Raw genomic sequence first — 25,733 nt, 5'->3', positions numbered from 1 at the left:
TGGACATTGCGCTAAGTGTAACCTCTCCACTGAAATTTTAAAGACAGAAATAATAAATGAATAGGAGCCAAACGTAACCTCCCTAGCAATTACATTTAATGACAACAAAAGTGTAAGAATCGCAATCTGACCCAAGTATAAGTTCCTCACGAAAATAATGAAAGTCAATTCAGTGATAAGAAAATCTCAGTGATAATGATAATTCAATTAAACCGAAATATCGGTCTTTGGCCCTGTGCAAAAATCAGAATTAAATTCTTACCTCATTGTAACTGCTAGTCAAATTTCTGCTCTTATTCTTGCGCACGGCTTGGAGGAACTGCATTGCAAATAATAATATATATTTTTTTTTAATTATTTAACTGAAAACTGAAACTTTTCTTTAAGGGAAGTGGAACGAAATAGTTACTTCAATTAAATAAAATTTTTATGTAAAATTGCTTTTGAAATCAAAATTATTATTGGGGGCACTTGTTGAAAATTAATTACAATAAATAAACTTTACATTATCCGATGATTATCTTAAGTAACAGTATACCTCATTCAGCATCTTGACCAGTGTTGCCGACAGACTACATCACACAACCGCACTGGGCTGCTACTACTGACCGACCGCTCTGCATGACGACTACTAGCGTACCGCATGCCACTGAACAGAGCTACTGACTCGCAACGACTACTGACAGAGTACTGCTCTGCATAGCGACAACTAGCGAACTGCTCGCAACATTCGCGCGGTCAAGCGCATACTCTCTGGTCAGAGACGCTGCAATGCCTCGCCATCGCTGCTACGTTACATACGTGTTTCACAGTATCCCTCCCATAATTTGTAATCTGCACATTTTGTTGAGTGATCGTAAGTTTTGCCTCGAGGTTCATCCATCGTCCACTCTCACTAACATTCAGATCGAAAACCTGCAAAGTTCTTCCCTTCGGCAAAAACAGTGGCGTCGCGAAACCATTCCTGGGGCACCACTGTGGTTTCAATAATGACATCGTTATGGAATTAGTATTAGTTATTAAATTTTGATTCCGATGTTGAGCAGTTTAATTCAATGTAGTTACATCGTTTCCTGCAGCGCTGTGTTGAAGACAATACCTCATGTATTAATACTATTTTCTGTGAAGGTTGTGATATTTTTGCAAGAATATTAAATCGACTGAATATATATAAAGTTTTGTGGTCTTTTCTGAAATATAGTCCCTTTCAATTAATTACACATTGAACATTTATTCTATGCATTAGAGATTTACTTTTGTTTATCTGTTTATTTCATTATGTGTGCAGATGTTAAGAAAGCGTGTGAGAATGTTGATAAAATAAATAAGAATCATCGGCAGTACGACATTCGTCACGAAGGTTACCAATATGTAACGACCACAATTTCGGGCCACGAGTTATGGTTACATTGCGATTTAATACACGGTGTACTATTTCAAACCTCCGGTGCCGACTTGCTCCACTAAGTTGTAGCCCGCCGGAATTAAACCCTGGCTGCCTGTTCCATTCGCACATGGAACGTGGGAAGAATGACAACTTAAATTCCTCTGTGTCGTGCTCGCTGTAATTACCCTCTTCATCGCAGTACCTACGGGAACAATACATATACGTGACTGTAGCATATACTAGGTTACCGAATAATGTTTATTCTTGAAATTTTGTAAATAGCTTTTAATGCGATGATACTAGGTTATCGAATAATGTTTATTCTTGAAATTTTGTAAATAGCTTTTAATGGGAAGGTTCCAGTCTGTCTACAAGGCTGCCAGTTCGGTTTTTCCAGACCTTACGTAGTAGCAGTCTACCGTGAGTCAAACAGTCACATGGCCTTGTGTGATGGAGATTTACTCCACTGCTAATTAATATAGCGTATTTTAGTGACAAACGATGCCTGTAACGTTGATTTAATGTAACTTTTGTCTCAATGATTTTTGTGTGTATTTAAGTATCGACACAAATGTATAGAAAATGTAACATAACATGTCATGTTTTATGTTACTTCTGTGTAATGTCAAGGTAAAACAGAGTACTTTGTTTCAATAACTGAAATTTAATCTTTGTTGTTCTTTCGAAGACCGAAGGGACAGTTGAAAACGAACAGCTGAACACAGGAGGCAGAAGTGTGAAGATGAACTGGGAGGATATATCAGATTGTTAGCGACATTTTGTGTAAAGAATTGAATTTCTTTGTGGTAAAAGTTGTATCGCGTAATATGGAGTAAGGAGACAAAGATAGTGAGAGGGCGGAGGCAATTTTTTGTGGCGTTCAGAATCCAGCAGAGCGAAGAAGTTGCCGGAAGCTTATCTTGGTATCGCAGTTACAGTGACTTGCCGAATTTTAAAAAGAGACATGAGTATCTGACACTGTCAACGCAGTAGAGGGCCTCGAGAAAAAAGACGCAAGAGAGAAGATTTAAAGAAAAGACGATTTTGCAACAAGATCTACGTACAAGAGATCAGGAGGCCGAAAGATAACAAGACTTGGGAGGGAAAAGAATCGTGAGTGGCTTCCATCACAAAACACTAGTATGCAGTGCATTAACAGAGACAGTGTTTGAAGGCGAGAGCAGCCTGATTTTGATTAAGAAAAGGAGAGAGACTGGAGTACAGCGGGGGTGTGGACCCTGTTACAGGAAGTGACTGTTTCTCGATTTTCGTAGTTGAGGACGTGGACTGTGAACAGATTGACTATTGTCAAATCAATTACTGTGAGGATCAAGGCACATGCTATTCAGATGGGAGAATTTTAAATAAATTCAATGCAGCCCAGTCAACTGTCTTGTGACATGGGCATCCGTTGTTATACTTGAAAACTGTGTGTCTGTGTATCTTAGCAAGATGTATTTAAACCTCCTATCTGAAGAGTTTTGAAGATGATTTATCACTGGGAGAGTGGTGTGAAACAGCAGCTGGAGTAATTAACATATTGCAGTAATTTCTTTCATTTACGACGTATTCGGCAGCCATCTTCGCAGCTTGTAGCTAAACTGAAGCATCTGCTGCACTGCAGGTCCAATGACCGTCATCTGTTATAGACTAGGACACCCATACCCAACCCAGGGGTCGGGGGTATGCCCCCACGCTCCTGTAGCTCTCAAGAAAAGAAAAAAAAATATAATGTAGTCAGGTGTTTTACTTTCAAGAATGTGATTTAAAGTCGGTATTAGCAGGTTTTTAATTCGGTCGGTACGGGAACTTTTCCATGGCGACTTACAAGTTGCCATTCATCTTCCAAAATATTAAAAATATTCCATACCCCCAGGTATAACCCTCTCCCTCCCTCCTACAAACTATCATAAGGGTGTTCACGGCCCATATCAGCTACTCTCAAGTGAGAGAAAAGTTCATATTTCTTTGGGCACCCATTTTCGCAACACATCACTGGTTGTTTATATTAGAACTGAACAATACGCATTAGACTTTATTTAAATGTATTAAACAGCAAAAGACATTGAAATTTTATCAGATATTCAGGATATTAATAGCAAAACTAAATATATTCTACAGTGCAACATAAGCTTTCATTACAGTCGAGTGTTTTCCATTCGAGTTTAACTCGATTAGGAAAATCTTATTCACTTGAAAAAGAGCTGTAAATTGAATTCTGTTGAGCTAATACTGCTTATAGCAATTTCTAATTTAAGCTTGTTTTGGTATGTCATCTGAATCGTAGAATGTGTCAATATGTATTAACAAAAACGGCATTTGGCATGTACGCACACACTACTGTAGTAATCTTGCAATAGCCATTTCATATGACAGACTGTGTCCAGTTATCGATGTTTACGTACAGATTTTTCAGTAAATTTAGTAAATTCGTAACATTTTAAGTGTTCTAAATCTTATATAAGAAAATTTGCAGCAGCAACAGTAATACGCAGCATCTGCATCAAAAACGAGGAGTAACTTATATACCACAATATTTGTATGAATACTATTGTGACCACATATTTGTATCTGTTTGTATACGTACGAATGTGTGTATGTGTGTGGAATCAGATCTATTGTTATCTGCAAGGGCAGCACTGAAACAAAGCGGCGTATAAGATCAGGAAAGACATTTGTTCAGATCTAATTTATTCTGACGATACAGTAGAAAGTGTGGAGGCAATATTTAGAGCATTGATCATTGACAGTAAAAGTTAGCGATTCGTCAATCATTCTTTCATACCAGTATCAGTCAAAAAAAATTGTATTCAAGTGTACATCAGTAGTATTCCAGTGCAATTACTGATGCAGTGAGCCAAATTGTTTACAGCCATATTGACCATGCACGCCGGCCTTCTCCATGTAAGTTCAGTATCCAGTGATAGTCCTACCTGCTACCGGTCCCACACATTTAAGCAATTTCCTAGATGGATCGCAAGAGTGTTTGCAAGCAATTTTCTTTGTAAATTGCCTCTCGCTGTACCCTCTCAATGAACGGAAGTGTGTCTAGGATTGAGCTTACGTGATCATTCAATTTCATATTCCCACAGATTGCTAATACGATGTTGCCTGACACCAGTTATGACTCATAAAAAGAATAGACATAGGAAGATACTTTTGTTCGTTTCTTTAATCCTAATTTTAAATTTCTGAATATGCAAAGTAAGCTGCTAATATTTGCACCACTCTACAATTTGGGCAGTTGTTACTTCAGATACGAGGCGTTTCACAATGTTTTGTCGATTTCAGATTTAAATGACGCCCGCCAAAAACAAGAACGGCGACGGAGGCGCCGTCTCTTTGTAGTGCATAGTGTCAAGTTTCATCGCACATGCAGGACAGTAATAATGTCGTCCTGTCGAGGCAATATTGTGTGTTCGCGGTAGACTGCAATGTTCGCTACGGCGAATCTGACGTGGGCGTGCAATGTACCTTTCGTAAGCATTACAGGATTCAGGTGCGATGTCCAATTCTTGCTCGTGGAACGTCACTGAATTGGGCAAGAAACTTCCGCGCAACTGCAAGTGCATCGAATCGAAAGTCAAAGCCGTCCGAGCTCGCGAGAACAGGCCTCGTTCGCCAGACTTTTAACCCGTGGGTTATTTTGAGGCGAGAGTGTACACCGACAGGTCAAGAAATTTGCAACAGTTAAGAAATCGAATTCAAGCTGAAATGTCCAGAATTCCCCAGCAGTTTCGAAAGAAAAAATGTGAAACGCTTGAGTATTGTGTAGCCACCATGGACGTCATTTGTCCGATGTACTATTTGACAAGTAACCCTTAATAAATACTGCACCTTGAGTAAAATGTTTAAGTTCATTTCGCGATTAGTTTGTGTGTTATTCGGTTTTGAAATCGTCAAAACATGGTGAAACACCCTGTGAAATGATGTGCAAAACTTATGGATGAAAATGCCTTTTGCGTGATGTGTCGCTGTCAAGTTATTGGTTCGATGAGACTTGGAATGTTGTTAGGAAGACCTGCTACCTTAGAGTACAGAAGGCAAAGGGTATTTGCGGAACGAGACGAACAGAAATGACGCTTTTACACTACTTACCATTAAAATTGCTACTCCACGAAGATGACGTGCTACAGACGCGAAATTTAACCGACAGGAAGGAGATGCTGTGATATGCAAATGATTAGCTTTCCAGAGCACTCCCACAAGGTTGGCGCCGGTGGCGACACCTACAACGTGCTGACATGATGAACGTTTCCAACCGATCTCTCATACACAAACAGCAGTTGACGGGCGTTGCCTGGTGAAACGTTGTTGTGATGCCTCATGTAAGGAGGAGAAATGCGTACCATCACGTTTCCGACTTTGATAAAGGTCGGATTGTAGCCTATCACGATTGCGGTTTATCGTATCGCGACATTGCTGCTCGCAATGGTCAAGATCCGATGACTGTTAGTAAAATATGGAATCGGTGGGTCAGGAGGGTAATACGGAACACCGTGCTGGATTCCAACGGCCTTGTATCACTAGCAGTCGAGATGACAGGCATCTTATCCGCATGGCTGTAACGGATCGTGCAGCCACGTCTCGATCCCTGAGTCAACTGATGGGGACGTTTGCAAGACAACAACCATCTGCACGACCAGTTCGACGACATTTGCAGCAGCATGGACTATCAGCTCGGAGACCATGGCTCCGGTTACCCTTGATGCTGCATCACAGACAGGAGCGCCTGCGATGGTGTACTCAACGACGAATCTGGCTGCACAAATGGCAAAACGTCATTTTTTCGGATGAATACAGGTTCTGCTTACAGCATCATGATGATCGCATCCGTGTTTGGCGACATCGCGGTGAACCCACATTGGAAGCGTGTATTCGTCATCGCCATACCGTGATGGTATGGGGTGCCATTGGTTACACGTCTCGGTCACCTCTTGTTCGCACTGACGGCACTTTGATCAGTGGACGTTACATTTCAGATGTGTTATGTCCCGTGGCTCTACCCTTCATTCGATCCCTGCGAAACCCTCCATTTCAGCAGAATAATGCACGACCGCATGTTGCAAGTCCTGTACGGGCCTTTCTGGATACAGAAAATGTTCGACTGCTACCCTGGCCAGCACATTCTCCAGATCTCTCGCCAACTGAAAAGGTCTGGTCAATGGTGGCCGAGCAACTGGCTCGTCACCATACGCCAGTCCCTACTCTTGATGAACTGTAGTATCGTGTTGAAGCTTCATGGGCAGCTGTACCTTTACACCCCATCCAGGCTCTGTTTGACTCAATGCCCAGGCGTATCAAGGCCGTTATTACGGCCAGAGGTGTCGGCCGCGGTGGCCGTGCGGTTCTAGGCGCTGCAGTCCGGAACCGCGGGATTGCTGCGGTCGCAAGTTCGAATCCTGCCTCGGGCATGGTTGTGTGTGATGTCCTTAGGTTTAAGTATTTCTAAGTTCTAGGGGACTGATGACCTAAGATGTTAAGTCCCATAGTGCTCAGAGCCATTTGAATCATTTGAACGGCCAGAGGTGGTTGTTCTGGGTACTTATTTCTCAGGATCTATGCACCCAAATTGCGTTAAATGTAATCACATGTCAGTTCTAGTATAATATATTTGTCCAACGAATACCCGTTTATCGTCTGCATTTCTTCTTGGTGTAGCAATTTTAATGGCCAGTAGTGAATTATAAGACTTATTATACTGAAGACACTGTGATTCACGGTGATCCCCTGGACATTACAAAAGCCGGGAGGTGGCTCTTAATAGAATGAGCAGTAACCACGATCGGCAGTACGTGCTCTGGAACGTGGTTCGCTGCTGGCGACAATGTTGTCAGGGCGTCCCATCCCCCACCAGTGCGGCTGTCGACTTCTGGATAGTAGTTCGTCCATGTGGACGTGCTGCGGAGCGTCTCCTCAACGCAACCGACGGGTGCTCGACGGGATACAAGTCGTGTGAACGGGCGGGACAGTCCTTTCGCTGAATATCGTCTCGTAAGAAGAGCTCCTCCATCTGTGCTATTCGATGCGGTCACGCATTTTCATCCATAAAAATAAAGTCAGGGACGAATGCGTTCATGAAGGAATACAGTGTCACAGTAACGCTCACTGGTGAGCAGAGTGGGACTGAAAGATTTGGAGATCAGCGCACCTATGCAACATCATGTCATGCTACACCCTAAAACTTGGAACATTAAAACGAGCATGTTCGACAACGATCCTGGTCGCGTTGTGTGCTCCCACCTCACGACATATGAGGGTACGACCAGCATTGTCGAGCGTGATCGTTTTGACGATCCAGGAGTTATGGTCCAAGATGCTTCTCCGAACGGGTGTAAAGTGAATGTGCGCAGTGGAAAATACTGAACGCGAAAATGAAGATTTGATCCTGTCTGACTACCCTCTGAAGGAGATCTTAGGATCTCTTAATGGTGATATTATCTCCCCCTCGCTCTTTAACATATAAATTACAACATAAACATAAATAGATTAAGGGAACTAGTAACTACAATTGATAAATGCTGTTTCTGCTTATACATTTATTATGGATTAAAACCCCTTTATATGTTACAAATATTTGTATATCAATGTCCAATGTACATAAAGAGATACAAATGGATTTTCTAACTAATATGATTGATCAATTACCTAAATCCAGCCCTTTTTATGGCTATGTGATCTAATGTAAATAATGTGAGATGACTGACATCACCTGTGTACGAAACACTAGAAGACACTACTTTCAAAGATGCTTTGCAGTGGTGTACAGCCCCAGTGGAAATAAAATTAACTTTATCACAGCTGTTTAGCTTCATAACCCCAATAAAGTGAAGCAATCAGCAATATTACCGTATGTACTGAGTTCGGTACGTTGGAGTGATGGTTCTCGTACACGTCTGCGATGATAGAAGAACTCCAGCCACAAAGAGTAAAAAAATAAATAAATAAATAAACAACTCATTGAAACACTAGGATAGCAGAAGACGGTCCTTTGACTAGCAGACTCTACTGTCTTCTCCTCTCTGCTATCTACAGACGAAAAACGCGAATTCCCAGCCACAAGGATGGAGTTCAGACAACGTCTCAACGTGAGTATAGGCAGAAGAAGTGCTCTCAATCTCTGAACGCTGCGTACTCAATAACGACTCCGCACCCAGGGGCGAAGTCCAGAATCGTATAAGTTCGCAACAGTATAGTGCTTAACCGTTCTATGTATAAAACCTCCCGAGAGTAAAGACAGGAAGTCCATCTGTACCAACAAAAGCTGATACTAAGCGACCGTCAAACACGGGCGCTCAAAATGGAAGATCTCTTTCTCTCCACTGCTGGCTTCCCAGCAAAGCTCAGCTCCATTCCCTCATAACTGCAGAAGGCGAATCATATTCTCAAAACCACGGAATATTCTCCCTCTCTACAGATTCTTCCGAACGCCGACCAACCACATTTTAGTCTTTCGGCTTCCAGCACGGAAAGTTTGCGAGGAAATAGCTATCCTGGTTAGTTAGGAATACATACAACGGTATGCTTCTCAGAGTAAAACTCCTCCGAAATAACCCAGCCTGCGTGATTTCCGAGGTAACGCTTCCTCGTTCCACTCTGCTGTGTACAAGATTTTCTTTCCGAAGTATTATCTGGTTATCCTTCTGGCCCCACTACAATACCGGCCAGCCACCACTGTATTGTGTATCAGCATTCAGGTACCCCGACCGTCCGTCTTGGCTGCTTCCTGTGTTAAGCAGGACCAACACACCTTTGCGGGCTTTTCCACCCAGGGCTTGAGTTACGCCTGCCGTTTCGTTTCCACAGGCGTCCCAACCACTACTAGTATAGACAAGCACTCATTATGCCATTTTGATAACAAAGATACTCCATCACTTTTCATGCAATAAGCGTCATCAACTACTGTGTTTACAAGGTGTACGTGACAATGTCAGTCTTCTTTAAATATTCATATATGCTATGTACAACCTATGAAATGATACCTAATTCCGGCTGTAAATCACGGCAAAGTATTTAGATGAGTGCTTGTAAGGAGCAAAATTACAGCCACCTTAGAATGGTGAGGGGACGCATAGTGTGCAGGGGCATACTGACCACCCAATCTTTGAACACGGTACACTCACTGCTTAGCGTTATTTCAACACTGTACTCCTACTGCTTCCGCATGTGCGACTTATCAGCGGTTTTTCCGGAGCAGACTTCATTTTTTACAGATGGAAATGCGCACTCCGCCCACATACACACACTTCCGATTTATTATCCAGTCGACCACAAGTGAGATTCGTGAGACGTATTGCAACACGGGCACGTGCACCAATGACTATTCAGGAGTTGTCTACCCCGCTGGTGGGGAAATGGAGCGCCCTGCCACAAGGACTGCTCCTGGCCAGCAAGGGAGTTCGCACCGTGGCGATCGCACAGCCACTTAACAAGCATGTTCCGATTCTTGTTATGTCCAGGAGGCTGTCTTAGATTGCGGTAATTTCGGTGTGGTTATTGTTTATGAATAAAGATGTCGTTTCTCTTCGTCTGATTGCGTATTTCTTCTGTATTACACTGCAGTAGTTCTTTACATGTACGGTCCAAGCTATTTTACTTGACAGTGACGCATCATCGTCTGTAGGTTTTGCACACCGACGTAGATAACTTCAACATTTGAAAGAAGTCTGGGGTTACTGTTAATATTATCCGGTAGGCAACTAATTTAAATCAGGTACAGCAAGACTTCCATTACTCTGGAGCACACATGAAGATACTTCTACATTTGTCCATGACTTTCCATCTAAGACGACACGCTGCGTCCCCTCTAGTAGGAAATCCCTTATCCAGTCACAAATTTTCTGTGATACTGGGTATTTTCGTCATTTCGTTATATGGTAAGAGTTAAATACTTTCAGTAAGTTAAGAAATACAGCATACAGAGGATCACCCTGATCTACGGCTTTCGGGATGTCAAGAGAAGAGTGCGACTTGAGCAATGCTTGACAAGTGTTTACGGAATCAAAGATGGTTCGCACCAGGGAGGCCATTTTCTCCGAGTTACCTCTATATGTCTGAACTCGAAACATGTTGTAAGGTTCTACTACAGGCAGATGTCAACGAGACTGCACACCGCCTTTGTTGGTCATTTACGATTCTTGAAGCTGGGTGTGACTTGTGCTTTGTTCCATACCCAGCAAAAAGTATTTTGTTCGAAGGAGTTGCGGTATTTCACGGTCAGGGGAGAAGCCAAATTAGTCGCAAATTCAGCATAGAATCTGATAGGGATTCCATATGGATTTGGTCTGCGAGTGATACATGAACAGACATTATGCTAGGTATTTTCGTCTGATTTATTCACTGACAGCAGCATAACGACAATCTCACAAAATATTGAGATAACACGTGCACATCCGAATCTAGAGCAAGCAAAGAGTGTATCGATCCGAAATATGAGTATAGGGGCACTCAAATGAAAACGAGAAAGATAGAAAAAAGTAAGTAAACTGTTTATTATTTCAAAAATAATCGCCATAACTGTTACCACGTTGTCAGTTCCTTCACAGAAAAGTGCCTACGGAAGTATGATTGTCCACAAACGTGCAGCTCTTTGTGCAAAGCAGTTCGACGACTACGAATAGCTTTCTTCAGGGCTCCAGAAATGTGGAAATCATATGTGGAGAGGTCGGGACTACACATCGGTTCCATCGGATCAGGGAAGGATGTGGAACGAAGTCGGCTGTGCCCCTTTAAAGGAACCATCGCGGCATTTGCCTGAAGTGATTTAGGGAAATCACGGGAAACCTAAATCAGGACGGCCACACGTGGGTTTCAACCGTCGTCCTCGCGAATGCGAATCCCGTAACATAATCACCGCGCCACTTCGTGGGGGGACTACGTGCAGGATGTGTAAGGGCTTCCCAGCGGAACTTGCAGCGTAGTGGAAACATCCTAGCAACAAAACGCTGGCCCACCACGTGTTGCCAGGGGCGTTGCGAGTACGATGCAGAAGTTTCTCTGGGAAACCCTTACACATCCCTCATTCATTCCGCATCTGTCCGCGTAACCACGGTCTTTCCATTTCAGCGAACGCAGAGCGGCTGTCGTAGACGAGGATCAGTTTAATACACGCACGAATTGGCCTAAATTCTGCGCTGAACGTGTCGTTTGCACTATTATGCGACACGCGAGTACCCGCTCTATCAGATCGTTACCTTTTGTAATTCAAATTTTTTAGCTTGACGACCCGCCCTATACTCCGACGATCGAACCAGGCTTCCGCTACTCTACCCAAAGGGATCCGAGCACTCACTGTCTGCGGCAACTGCCATCGATCGCGCGCCACTAACGGCGGTGTATCGATACGTACAACAAATTACAGGTTACAGATTTCACTGCTTCATTCGGTCACAGAAGGCTAACTGGACCACTTTCCAGATCCTTCCTCTTAAAAAAGACGTCGAGCTGCCCCTGCGATTAAAACTTGTGATCTCCGCTTCAGCGGCCGGTAGTGTTAACCACTAGACTATGTGATATTCGCTATTGTTGGCTTCATTAAAACAGCAAATAGTTAACACTTTCAGCCAGAAGGCAAATACTTGTTTATAAAGAATGATTAACGTATAATAAGATGTCGCATAGCGACGGTGGAATTTCCTAAACAATGTAATTCGTCGTCTTTGGGCGGCAATATAAACAGAAGAATACCGATCGATATGCAATCCTTCACTATTTTGTTCGCTGGAGAAAAACTGAAGCTTTGAGCGCTAAACGCTTGTACTGTTTTTCTTAAGTAAGACGGACGCAGATTTGTGGCGGTCTGATCTAATTTTTTACTAAATGTATAAAAACGTGTTCCGTCTAAGTTTGAGTGAAATGTAAAAAGAAGAACTGATATAACTTATCGTGACGATACACGGGCGGCTCAATAGGACAATGGTTATATAAAAGAGCGCTAAATGGACATGAAACGGACATAAAAATCTACCGTCATTGTAGTACTAAGCATAAGGTACGATATATGTTTTAGTTACAATAAATATTTGCTCTGGAAATATTAAATCATTTAGCACTGCTCATTCTTATCATCTCCACAGTATTATTTTCATTTTAATTATGCATCTTGCTAAGATTACAGACACCAAGATCTGCAGTCCAATGCGCGTGTTACATTGACAAAAGGAAAACTGTTTTATCGTCTTCTTGCATCAGCTTTAATATTGAATTCCCCTTTTGTCTGATGTTACACTTGTTTTTGCGCCCTTAAGATTTTTCTGGCCCCTTAGGAAATTGTTTTGTAATAACAATAACTTCACAACCGCGTATGATCGTATCTACGATCATGAAGTAATTAGAAAGACGATAATGCAATTTCTTAATCAATAGCACGCTAGCTGTGACTGCTTCAAGCCACGCGAAACTGCATGTAACGACTACTCACATTTCATAATGCAATATTTTATGACAATGGTCAATCCATGACTCTTACGCCAATTGTCCAATTGTGATTGAGAAAACAGTAATCTAAATCTCAAATTCAACTTTTCCATTGAATAACAACATCACTTTTATTTTGTTACATCACAACTACCTCCTTAAGGCGCAGGCTATCCAGTCAGCTGAATTTAAAATATTACTCCCTGAAATTTGTAATGAAAACTGTTAGCTCTTGTCAGTTACAATTCAAGTATTCGAGCACGAAAAAAGAATTTAAATTGAGTTGCCACGGGGCCAGTCACCAAAGTACTGCGTTGCCACGAGAATTTATTTATTTGACGTCTGCACGGCATGCACTTTCCTTTCCTTTGGTATAAACGTACACGTTGAACGCCAAGTGTGTGTATGTGTGTGTGTGTGTGTGTGTGTGTGTGTGTGTGTGTGTGTGTGTCTGTGTGTGTGTGCGTGTGCGGGGGTCGGCGGTGACAGTTTTCCAGCCAGTACCACATGTCAGTTTTCGTGTTTTCGGACAGTCAGTAATGGTTGGTAAGTTACCATGTCCTAGACGACCTCAGAGACCTCAGATGTCACATTTTAATCAGTCCGCGCCTTACTAAAATTCCTTACACGTTAAAGAGTACTTCCATTCGCTCCTGGACTCGTTTGACGGTTCTGTTTGGTTGTAACAGTAACGTAAAAAAAAGGAATTCTCCAGGCCAGGACAGTCTGGAGCTCTTCTCGCGATCACGTGAAAAGCTGATGTCTTGCCGCTGTCTACCCCTGCAAGCTGTTTACGGAAGCTGGGCGTGCGACGCAAGTGTACGGACGGACATAATCGGCCTCAGACATAGAGCTGCTGCGCGGAGTAGCCGTGGTGTTCGAGGCGCTATGTCACGGATTGCGCAGCCTCTCCCACCGGAGGTTCGAGTCCTCCCTCGGGCATGGGTGTGTCTCTGTGTTGTTCTTACCGTAAGTTAGTTTCAGTAGTGTTTAAGTCTAGGGACCGATGACCTCAGCAGTTTGGTCCCTTAGGAATTCACACGCAGTTGAACAGAGAGCTGTTGCAAGCGGTGGAGCAGTCAAAGCAACGACGACGAGTGACGTGGCAGTGCGTGCCAAAATGTTGATTAAGTAAACAGTGGAGACAGAATATCGACGGTTCAAGAAAGACTCGAGAATATGGGTCAAGTTTTGTATATTGACAGTTGGTACCAATAAACAAAGTGAAAATAGTAACCTACAACTTGAAACGAATGATTGTGGGTATCTTAGTTCATTTAATAACTTCGATAGAAACCATCAAAAAAGGAAAAATGACACACTCAACATGTGCTCACCACAATACTGCAGGCAAAACAGACCACATTGTTCAGATGCTCCGAGGGACAGATCATGACATTCTTTGGATGTAAGATCTATGGAATTGAGTGTTCGAGAATAAATATTTCACGTCACAGACACTTTCGCTAACATTTTCTTTTGAAGTCAGATTACATCATATGAAAAATAGAATCGTTACGTAAATAATCATTAAAATTTACATTTAACAGACATAATCATTAATAATGTACTTAGTTATACGGTCATAGACACAGATCTTCCAAAGCAGTATGGAAGAACCCGGTATAAACACTTGTTACCGAAGCTGCTTTTCTAACTTACCTGTAATTCAGTGACGTTGGGTTTTGTTTTCCCGCTGTGGTCACCCATCATGTTGGGCCTCTGACTTCTAATTGCGGCGAAGAGAGGTTACCGCCATCGTTCGTCTACGTGATATTCGATTTTTTCGACGCAGACATTACTATACAGCGGTCTCGATATGAACAGATGGAGCAGAATCGTCAAAAGGGCCAAGGTTCGCATGCTGTTGCCCAACAAAGGAAACAACGGCCAACAGTTTCACCGTTGATGCTCCAGCTACCACAGACGCTTTTACGTATGCGTCACGTAACATCACTGCTTCACTGATCAGAATCGATTCACGAGAAACCTTGGTGAAACACGAACATCAATGACTCAATACCTCTTTGAGACACTGGAGGTAAGCTATAAGAGCGCCAGGAAAATAAAGGTTTTCGAGGAATGTGGCTCAAACGACATTCTCAAATTACCGACTGTGACCTAATGGATCAATCACCCAAGTTCAGCATCACCGATGAACCCCCGACCTGGTCCGATGCCCATACACAGATATCAACGCCATTGCTGAAAATGGGCATTCGATGAACTATATAGACGGTCAGATCGACAAGAGGGTACCACTTCGCCGAAACTCAGCCATCTGTTAGAACTCGGTTTTCGGAAGACAGTCTTGCCCACCGCCATACAAAATTAACAATGATGCTGAGAAACCGCCGCGGTTGCTCCGCAAATCAGCTCCGCACACCTTATTTAGGTCCTCTCCTCACGCCACAGTCCGAAGCACAGCCGCTGCAACTGGCAGAGCTCTGCCATTTATTACTCGGTTACTACTGTAAAGTCACCTGACGGCCTAATCGCTGCAAGACAGTGACAAAAACTGACATACCACTGGTCACGACAGTTGCACTCCCCGCACGTTGACCGAGAACGAATACATATTTCGCACGGTTCTTTCAAGAATTGCACATCCGTGGGAAGAAACCTCAACGTTTCGAGAGCGCTCCCACAAAACGTGGGTTGTACTAGTGACATTCATAACGAGACATTGTTTCAACACGAACAGAGAATTGTTCATGTAATCAAGAATGGAAAGTATCTCTTAAGTATATGCTAAAATGTTGTACAAACACTATCTGCGAAAAAGTGAAACATCCATCGGCGTACATCCAGATTATTACATTTGCAGTTAAGTGTAACAGGTATAACGGCCACTGATTTCAATGTCAACGGTTGACGTCCGAAATACAAGGTGTCCAAAAAGTCTTTCCCTGATTACATAGCCGGCCGTTGTGGCCAAGCGGTTAAAGGCGCTACAGTCTGGAACCGCGTGACCGCTACGGTCGCAGGTTCGGATCCTGCCTCGGGCATGGATGTGTGTGATGTCCTTAGGTTAGTTAGGTTTAAGTAGTTCTAAGTTCTAGGGGACTGATGACCTTAGAAGTTAAGTCCCGTAGTGCTCAGAGCCATTTCAACCATTTGAACCTGATTACATAAATTGATAACACAGGCTACAAGTAAGACACAAACATGAAACTGGTGTCTAATTGTTTACAAACTATCAAAGTTTTTTTCACACATCAGTAAACTTCCACTTCCATTGTTGCCCAACGACAGTACACGGTCGATATGACTTTGCGCTCGAAATGCTATCACGTATTGAGGACGATGATGGTTATCTCAGACGAATTGCCTTTTCCGACGAAGCGACCTTTTTTGTCAGTGGATTAGTGAATCGCCATAATGTGCGCATTTGGGGTTCACAACCCCCTGGCGAGGTCATGGAGTGCACCAGAGACCAAAGGTTATTGTTTGGCGCGCTATTGCACGATCGAATTATCGGGCCATTCTTCTTCGCTGAGGCAACCATCACATCTGCAGTGTATCTGGACATGTTGCAACTGTATGCTGTTCCTCAGCTGCTTCAGTATCACCCCGATGTCTTGTTTCAGCAAGACGGTGCACCGCCTCATTGGGGTTTGGACGTCCGTGCCTATCTCGACACGACCTTTCCTGGGCGATGGATTGGTCGTGATGGGCCAACGGTTTGGCCTCCACTCTCTCCTGACATAACCCCATCAGACTTGTTTTTATGGGGTTATGTCAAGAACGAGGTCTACCGAACACGTGCACCCGATATTGAAACCCTGCGGCAACGGAAAACCACAGTCGTTGAATCGATCTCTCCAGTGATGTTGGCTAATGTGTGGACGGAAACTGATTATCGCCTAGATGTGCTACGCGCTACCAAGGGTGCTCACGCGGAAGTTTACTGATGTGTGAAAAAAACTTTGATAGTTTTCACATTTGTATCTTCTATCCTGAGTTATCAATTTATGTAATCAGGGGGGAAAAAATGGTTCAAATGGCTCTGAGTGCTATGGGACTCAACTGATGTGATCATAAGTCCCCTAGAACTACTTAAACTTAACTAACCTAAGGACATCACACACATCCATGCCCGAGGCAGGATTCGAACCTGCGACCGTAGCGGTCGCGCGGTTCCAGACTGTAGCGCCTAGAACCGCTCGGCCACTCTGGCCGGCAATCAGGGGAAGACTTTTCGGACACCCTGTATGTACGTTCGGACGATGACGTCGGCTCCATCGTGACCGCGGTCGTAGTTGCGTACTGATTTGAAACGATGGACCATCTTCGGCCGATGTCGGTCGTCGGCGGAATTCACGCATATCGGTGCCACAGCACCCGCAGCCCGACAGGGAGGGATGGCGGCCGTGAAACACAGAGCGACCCTCCCACCACCGACCAGCGGCTGGCGCTGCTGCGTCACGGCTGCTTACGTAAGAGGGGAGCCTGCAGCCGGGAGGCGGCGCGCCGTGGGCCGGCTGGAAGGGGAGCACAGGTCTCGTGTACGAGGTGGCAAGAGCGGCCAGTCGTGACGGCCGTGTCGGGGCGTGGACAAGCAGAGGACGGCCGCGCTGCAGTCGGCCGCCGGCGTCTAGCGACGATTTAGAGGTAGGTTCCGCGAACTCGTGTCAGGCAGCGGTTTGGCCTGCGTGGGAAACTTGCCAGCATGTCGTAACGTCTCGGATCTTATTTACTTAAGGAATCTAAACCTGTGCGTGCGTAGCAGCTCACGCGTGAGCGGTTTTTCTTATTGTTATTACTGCGGGTTGCTTTGTTTACACGTTACCTTCCGTGCACTAGTGGCAGCTTTTGAACGCCTTGTCTTTGGTAATATTTATTTACGTTGTTTGCCGGCCGCGGTGGTCTCGCGGTTAAGGCGCTCAGACCGGAACCGTGCGACTGCTACGGTCGCAGGTTCGAATCCTGCCTCGGGCATGGATGTGTGTGATGTCCTTAGATTAGTTAGGTTTAAGTAGTTCTAAGTTCTAGGGGACTGATGACCACAGAAGTTAAGTCCCATAGTGCTCAGAGCCATTTGAACCATTTACGTTGTTTCTGGATAGTATTGTATGGTGAAAGAACTAGCTTCAATTAGAAACTCACATGCACTTTGTTATAGGAGAATCGTCAGACCTCTACCAGTAACTACTTGACATTACACTTGTCCTTTTCCGGCATTCGTGGTTGTGTGTAGCGTTGTGTTATTATTTTTCCCTTCTCTCTCTCTGTCTCTCTTTTTATCGATTAGGCGCTCACTTCAACTGAAATATATCTCTACTGACTCGTCATTTTTCACTTGCCATGAAACAAATGAATTTCAGAGCTTGCTCCTGTTGTGGTAGCGCCGGCCCGGGGTGGCCGAGCGGTTCTAGGCCCTACAATCTGGAACCGCGCGACCGCTACGGTCGCAGGTTCTAATCCTGCCTCGGGCATGGATGTGTGTGTTATGTCCTTAGGTTAGTTAGGTTTAAGTAGTTCTAAGTTCTAGGCGACTGATGACCTCAGATGTTAAGTCCCATAGTGCTCAGAGCCATTTTTTGAACTGTATGAAAACTTCCAACCTTCCTCTATCTAGTGACCTACGCAATTTGTTTCTATATTTTATAGTTTGTCTATAATAAACAACTGAAGTCCGTTCTTTCTTTTTTTAATCAGCCGGTACTTATTCTACGCGGATCGGATCTCGAACAAGCGCTGCACTCCTAAGAGTGCAAAAATAAAGAGTGACGTGTTAGCTACACCATTTTGAGATTACTATGTAACGCCTTGTCTGTTTAAAGTCAACTGTACTCCAGGTCAGAGGCCCAGAGAGCAAAACAAGAAGAGATTTTTTTTCATGCTGTAACTGTAAACTGGTTTCCTAAGCGAAATAAAACGAATGGTGACATTTACATCTACATGTACATGGATACTCTGAAAATCTCATTTAAGTGCCTGGCAGACGGTTCATCGAACCAGCTTCACAATTCTCTATTATTCTCATCTCGTACAGCGCGCGGAAAGAATGAACACCTATATCTTCCCGTACGAGCTCTGATTTCCCTTATTTTATGGAGGTGATCGTTTCTCTTTATGTAGGTCGGCGTCAACAAAATATTTTCACATTCGGATGAGAAAGTTGATGATTGGAATTTCGTGAGAAGATTCCGTTGCAATGAGAAACGCCTTTCTTTTAATGATGTCCAGTCCAAATCCTGTATCATTTCTGTGACACTCACTCCCATATTATACTGCGCGATGATACAAAACGTGCTGCCTTTCTTTGAACTTTTTCGATGTACTCAGTCAGTCCTATCTGGTAAGGATCCCACACCACGCAGCAGTATTCTACAAGAGGACGGACAAGCGTAGTGTAGGCAGTCTCCTTAGTAGGTCTGTTAAATTTTCTGAGTGTCCTGCCAATAAAACGCAGCCTTTGGGTAGCCTTTCCCATACATTTTCTATGTGTTCTTTCCAATTTACGTTGTTCGTAATTGTAATACCTAGGTATTTAGTGAATTAACGGCTTTTAGATTAGCCGGCCTCGGTGGTCTAGCGGTTAAGGCGCTCAGTCCGGAACTGCGCGACTGCTATGGTCGCAGGTTCGAATCCTGCCTCGGGCATGGATGTGTGTGATGTCCTTAGGTTAGTTAGGTTTAAGTAGTTCTAAGTTCTAGGGGACTGATGACCACAGATGTTAAGTCCCATAGTGCTCAGAGCCATTTGAACCTTTTAGATTAGACTGATTTATCGTGTAACCAAAGTTTAACGAATTTCTTGTAGCACTCATGTGGATGGCCTCACACTTTTCGTTATTTAGGGTCAACTGCCACTTTTCGCACTATTCAGATATTTTTTTCTAAATCGTTTTGCAGTTTGTTTTGATTTTCTGATGATTTTATTAGTCGATAAACGACAGCGTCATCTGCAAACAACCGAAGACGGCTGCTCAGATTGTCTCCATAATCGTTTATACAGATAAGAAACGGCAAAGGGCCAACAACACTACCTTGGGGAACGCCAGAAATCACTTCTGTTTTACTCGATGGCTTTCCGTCAGTTACTACGAACTGTGACTTCTCTGACAGGAAATCGCAAATCCAGTCACATAACTGAGACGATATTCCATAAGGACGCAATTTCACTACATTAACAAGATGACCGACAAAAAGAGGCACATGTTGTTGTTCACCTTAAGAGGACAAACAATTATTTCCACTTGAGATTATCTTTTAGAAATAAGTCGTGCGACATAGTCGTGAGCGTAGCAAGTAAGACACACAGATGAAATTAATTCCAACTGCATGACTAAATTTAGCTTTTGCGTGAGAATAAAAATAACCAATTTTGAAATGCTGCTGATTTATTAGTAATAAACCGCTGAGATGGCACGACACAATGCACACGGTACCTCAATGGCATTAAAGGGAACAGGAGAAACTCATTATTTCGCTTTTTTTAAAAAAAAAATAGTTCTAATAGAAGAAGATATCAATTTTACTTAGACATATTACTTTGTAGACAATCTCGTAAGCGTCACGTAGTGTAAAATGGTTTGTCTGTTTGTTACTGTAAACGACTTTTAATACGGAATACCCGCTACCGTATTTACATTTATTTCGAACTACGTACGCCTTTCAATTAGATTATTGCAAATACTTCATCGGAATGTTGGAGATTTGACGACTGAGTTGAGTGTCGGTGTGAAGCTTGTGCAGCAGTGAAATGACCACCAGACCGTGATACCTGTAACTGAGTTAACAGATGAAAAACTGCACATCTCTTCCAACTTGAAAATTGTTAATGCCGCTCATCTTTTTTCAGCTTTATAGGCCTTCTGTGACTTTCCTGCTGCCGTGCAGAAAGTGCATTTATCGTGGCTCTCTGGCAGCAGCGTTCGGCCTTACAAGCGCCAGAGCAGCGCTAAAGCTGTACCGCGTGGTCGCGCCCGCTGTTCCCACAATAGCTGCACACTGGCCCTGCTGCTGCTGCAGCAGCAGCAGCCTTGGCGAGCGTCTGAGGGCTTTGCCCTCTGGTAGGAAGACGAAGTTTGTGTGTGTTCCGCTACCGTTAGGCTCTGCTCGCCCGTTTGCTACGTTGGCTGCGCACCTTAAATGTGTCACACAATAAGCTGCTTCTACAGAACGAGGGTAAGTTCGCAGCAGATTAACGTATCACGCGTATTAAAACACTCCGGAGTCTTGTGCCGTGAGCTAGTGAATTTCTTGCAGAAACCCCACGGTTTACGGCCATCCGCGAAGGAACAAGGGGTGTTGTAGCCTCTGCGAACGTCCGTTTCACCCCTTGGCTCGCTACCGATAGAGGTGTGACGTCACATGTTTCTAACAAGGGAACCTCCCCATCGCGCCCTCCTCAGATTTAGTTATAAGTTGGCACAGTGGATAGGCCTTGAAAAACTGAACGCAGATCAATCGAGAAAACGGGAAGAAGTTGTGTGGAACTATGGAAAAAATAAGCAAAAAATACAAACTGAGTAGCCCATGAGCAAGATAAGCAACATCAAGGATAATGCGAACTGAGAAGCGCCGTGGTCCCGTGGTTAGCGTGTGCAACTGTGGGACGAGAGGTTCTTGGTTCAAGTCTTCCCTCGAATGAAAAGTTTAATTTTTTATTTTCGCAAAGTTATGATCTGTCCGTTCGTTCATTGACGTCTCTGTTCACTGTAATACGTTTAGTGTCTGTGTTTTGCGACCGCACCGCAAAACCGTGTGATTAGTAGACGAAAGGACGTTCCTCTCCAATGGGAACCGAAAACATTTGATCGCAAGGTCATAGGTCAACCGATTCCTCCACAGAAAAACACGTCTGATATGTTCTATACGACACTGGTGACGGCATGTGCGTCACATGACAGGAATATGTTGTCGACCCACCTAACTTGTACACTTGCCGAATGGGTAAAAGGATTCTTCTACCTTGCCCGATTTAGGTTTTTTTGTGGATGTGATAATCACTCCCAAAAAAGTGATGAAAACTTAAGAGTTTGTCACGTAAACTGCAACAAATGAATGCAACAGTTCCACAGTCGCACAGTTTTCCCTGTGCTCGGTCAAAACATATTTTTTTAACGTTTTCAAATTTTTCGGTTTAGGTGTAGCATCCCCATACTAGTGCGCAGTTACTTCACATCGGACGGACGGACGGACAGATAATAATTGTCTGAAAATAAAAAAAATTAAACTTTTCACTCGAAGGTAGTCTTGAACCAAGGACCTCTCGCTCCGCACCTGCTCACACTAACCACGGGACCACTGCGCGCCTTAGCTCACATGTCCTTGATATTGCCTATCATGCACATGGACTAAGTGGCTCTGAGCACTATGGGACTTAACATCTGAGGTCATCAGTCCCCTAGAACTTAGAACTACTTAATCCTAACTAACCTAACGACATCACACACATCCATGCCCGAGGCAGGATTCGAACCTGCGACCGTAGCGGTCACGCGGTTCCAGACTGTAGCGCCTAGAACCGCACGGCCACCCCGTGCCCATGGACTACTAATTTTGTATATTTTGCTTATTTTTTTTTCATAGTTCCACACAACTTCTTCCTGTTTTCTCGATTGATCTGTGTTCAGTTTTTCAAGGCCTATCCACTGTGCCAACTTATAACTAAATTTGAGGGGGGGGGGGGGGTGCGATGGGGAGGTTCCCTTGTAAGCGAGGCCCACGAGAAAGACAGGCCGCAGAGCGTACGTCACATAGGCCGGAACTGTCTCGCTCGTTCAGCTCAGCAGACAAAACGCGTTTCTAAACCTGTTAACTCGCAGCTGGGCGTCTACGCACTAACTAGAATTGCATCTTCTACTGGAATCTGCTATTATAAAGTCTTCCTGGTTAACAGTACTACAAAAAATTTAATTTAAGATCAATACTCGATATAAATGGTAGAATAGCTTGTTTATGGCATTTAGTCTGTTCTGCTTACCAGTCCTCATTTCATACAAGAAGTGGTGCGTTATGCAACTGATAATCATTTTGGCATGATTTTAATTCTGTGCCACCCCAGTACAACCGTAACAAATTATAAGTAGGCCTATGGACTTCCGATGTCTCAGAACATGTCCTACCAACCGATCCCTTCTTCTAGTCAAGTTGTGCCACAAGCTCCTCTTCTCCCTAATTCTATTAAACACCTCCTCATTAGTTATGTGATCCACCCATCTAATCTTCAGCATTCTTCTGTAGCACCATATTTCGAAAGCTTCTATTCTCTTCTTGTCTAAGCTATTTATCGTCCACGTTTCACTTCCATACATGGCTACACTCCATACAAATACTTTCAGAAACGACTTCCTGACATTTAAATCTATACTCCATGTTAACAAATTTTTCTTCTTCAGAAACGCTTTCCTTGTCATTGCCAGTCTACATTGTATATCCTCTCTACTTCGACCATCATCAGTTATTTTGCTCCCCAAATAGCAAAACTCCTTTACTACTTTAAGTGTCTCATTTCCTAATCTAATTCCCTCAGCATCACCCGACTTAATTCGACTACATTCCATTATCGTAGTTTAGCTTTTGTTGATGTTCATCTTATATCCTCGTTTCAAGACACTGTCCATTCCGTTCAACTGCTCTTCCAAGTCCTTTGCTGTGTCTGACAGAATTACAATGTCATCGGCGAACCTCAAAGCTTTTATTTCTTCTCCATGGATTTTAATACCTACTCCGAACTTCTCTTTTGTTTCCTTTATTGCTTGCTCAATATATGGATTGAATAACACCGGGGATCGGTTACAACCCTGTCTCACTCCCTTCCCAACCACTGCTTCCCTTCCATACCTCTCGACTGTAATAACTGCCATCTGCTTTTTGTACAAATTGTAAATAGCCTTTCGCTCTCTGTATTTTACCCCTGCCACCTTCAGAATTTGAAAGAGAGTATTCCAATAAACATTGTCAAAAGCTTTCTCTAAGTCTACAAATGCTAGAAACGTAGGTTTGCCTTTCCTTAATCTTTCTTCTAAGGTCAGTCGTAGGGTCAGTATTGCCTCATGTGTTCCAACATTTCTACGGAATCCAAACTGATTTTCCCCGAGGTCGGCTTCTACCAGTTTTTCCTATTCGTCTGTAAAGAATTCGTGTTAGTACTTTACACCCGTGACTTATTAAACTGATAGTTCGGTAATTTTCACATCTGTCAACACCTGTTTTCTTTGGGATTGGAATTATTATATTCTTTTTGAAGTCTGAGGGTATTTCGCCTGCCTCATACGTCTTGCAGACCAGATGGTAAGAGTTTTGTCAGGACTGGCTATGGACTTCCGATCATTGTAGAACTAATAAAAATGAAACTCCATAGTAGCGGATTCTCGTAGAAGACGCAATTCCCGTTTGTACCTACACACCGTGTTACGAGTTAACAGGTGTAGAAACGTAGTTTGCGTGCTGAGTTAAGCGAGCGAGCGCAGGCCTACCTTCGTGACTTACGCGCCGCGGCCTGTCTTTCTCGTAGGCCTCGTTTTTAAGCGCAGTCCCCCGCTCTCGGCTGGTGTCATCCGCTGATCCAAGACCAGTACATCTTCCGCAGCACCGGAAATCAGAATCGATACAGTTTCACACCCTTCTCATTCCTACAGAAATTAGCGGCGCGTGTAGTAAGCTTTATTGCCCTTTCTACAGCCTATTGTAGTATCCGCTCATGGCTGCAAAGAAAATCGTTTTACTTCAGTCATTAGCGAGCCAGGGTGTGAATTGGACCTCCACAGTAGCTAGACCCCTTTCTCTCTCCTAATGTCGTTTCGAGAGAAAACGTTGGATTCCTCCAAGAAATGTATTCTACGAAGGATCAATATTCATCATAATCATCATCATCATCTCCTCCTCCTTATTCTCCACCACCACCACCACAACCCGTTTCATTGGGTGCGTTATGTAGGTTTTGACAGTGTTAGTGACAGTTGCTGACTGAATGTCGTTCCTGACATCACAACGCTCCCTTCCCCCCTCCCCCTTCCTGACATCATAACCCTCCCTCCCCCCTTCCTGACATCACAATCTTGTCCCTCCCCCCCCTCACACACACACACACACACACACACACACACACACACACACACACACAACCACACCGTGTTGGAATTCGTGAGACCCCACTGTCTGTGTCCGTGTTAAAGTTTCCTAATGTGTCTGAGGCGAGACGTCGGTAACAGACCGACATTTGCCGGGTTGAATGTGGGGAAAAAACGCCTAAAACCGCATCGAGGCTGCCGACACACCACCTCTCGTCCTCAGTACGCGAGACGAATTCCAGGCGAAGTCTCCCCGTATTCCGGAAGCGGCGGGTTGACACTCGCGACTGTCAGGGCGGGTCTCTGCCAAGGCACGAGAATCCAGAGTATTTCCGTGTGGCATCTGCGATCGTGAAAGTTTGCAATTTACAAACCCCCCTTTATCTGCATTTCCGAGCTTTTTATTGTCTCGTATACTTTCTAAAATATTCTTCAAGCGGTTTTTGCAAATCTCACGCATCCAGACTCTCTTCATTCGATGACAATCGCCGTTCTCTCCTCAGGCCGGGATCATGCCTGCAGGGAGGCTGTACGAGGCACTGGAAAACTATTTCAGATAAACAGGGGACAAATATTTTCCCGGTGCACTGGAACTTCATCGTCGGAAAGAAACGGCTGTCGGGTCTCGATTTTGGACGGCTTATTTTCAATGTAATCGAAACTTGAGAGAAGTGTAGACTTTTTCTTTGAGTGTAGAGTGTCATTAATGCAAACACGTAGCTAAAATGTTATGGTCTCCTATCTTACATATCAGGACTTAAGGATTGTGTCGGAATTTTCCAACACTCTAAAAAGCGTTTTGCAGACTAGGTTTGAACAATACAGTAACAGCTGTCGTTGCCGAAAAAGATGTTGAGGTATTTGTTACTTTGATTCTATGAGCGTTTTTTTACACCATAAGGGACA

At 43.8% G+C, this 25,733-nt stretch overlaps 1 protein-coding gene across 1 annotated transcript in view; it reads left to right on the top strand.

Annotated features, from left to right (window-relative positions):
* Positions 1–17,272: 17,272 nt before the first annotated feature.
* Positions 17,273–25,733, top strand: part of LOC124621979 (UDP-glycosyltransferase UGT5-like) — a 151,489-nt gene continuing 143,028 nt past the window's right edge. Inside the window, exon 1 of the mRNA XM_047147516.1 lies at positions 17,273–17,416. The gene's annotated coding sequence lies outside the window, so the exon portion shown is untranslated. The remainder of the gene's footprint in view (positions 17,417–25,733) is intronic.

The sequence above is a fragment of the Schistocerca americana genome, chromosome 7 (genome assembly GCF_021461395.2).
Source record: "Schistocerca americana isolate TAMUIC-IGC-003095 chromosome 7, iqSchAmer2.1, whole genome shotgun sequence".
Classification (NCBI taxonomy): domain Eukaryota; kingdom Metazoa; phylum Arthropoda; class Insecta; order Orthoptera; family Acrididae; genus Schistocerca; species Schistocerca americana.
This window is presented reverse-complemented; position numbering and strand designations above follow the sequence as displayed.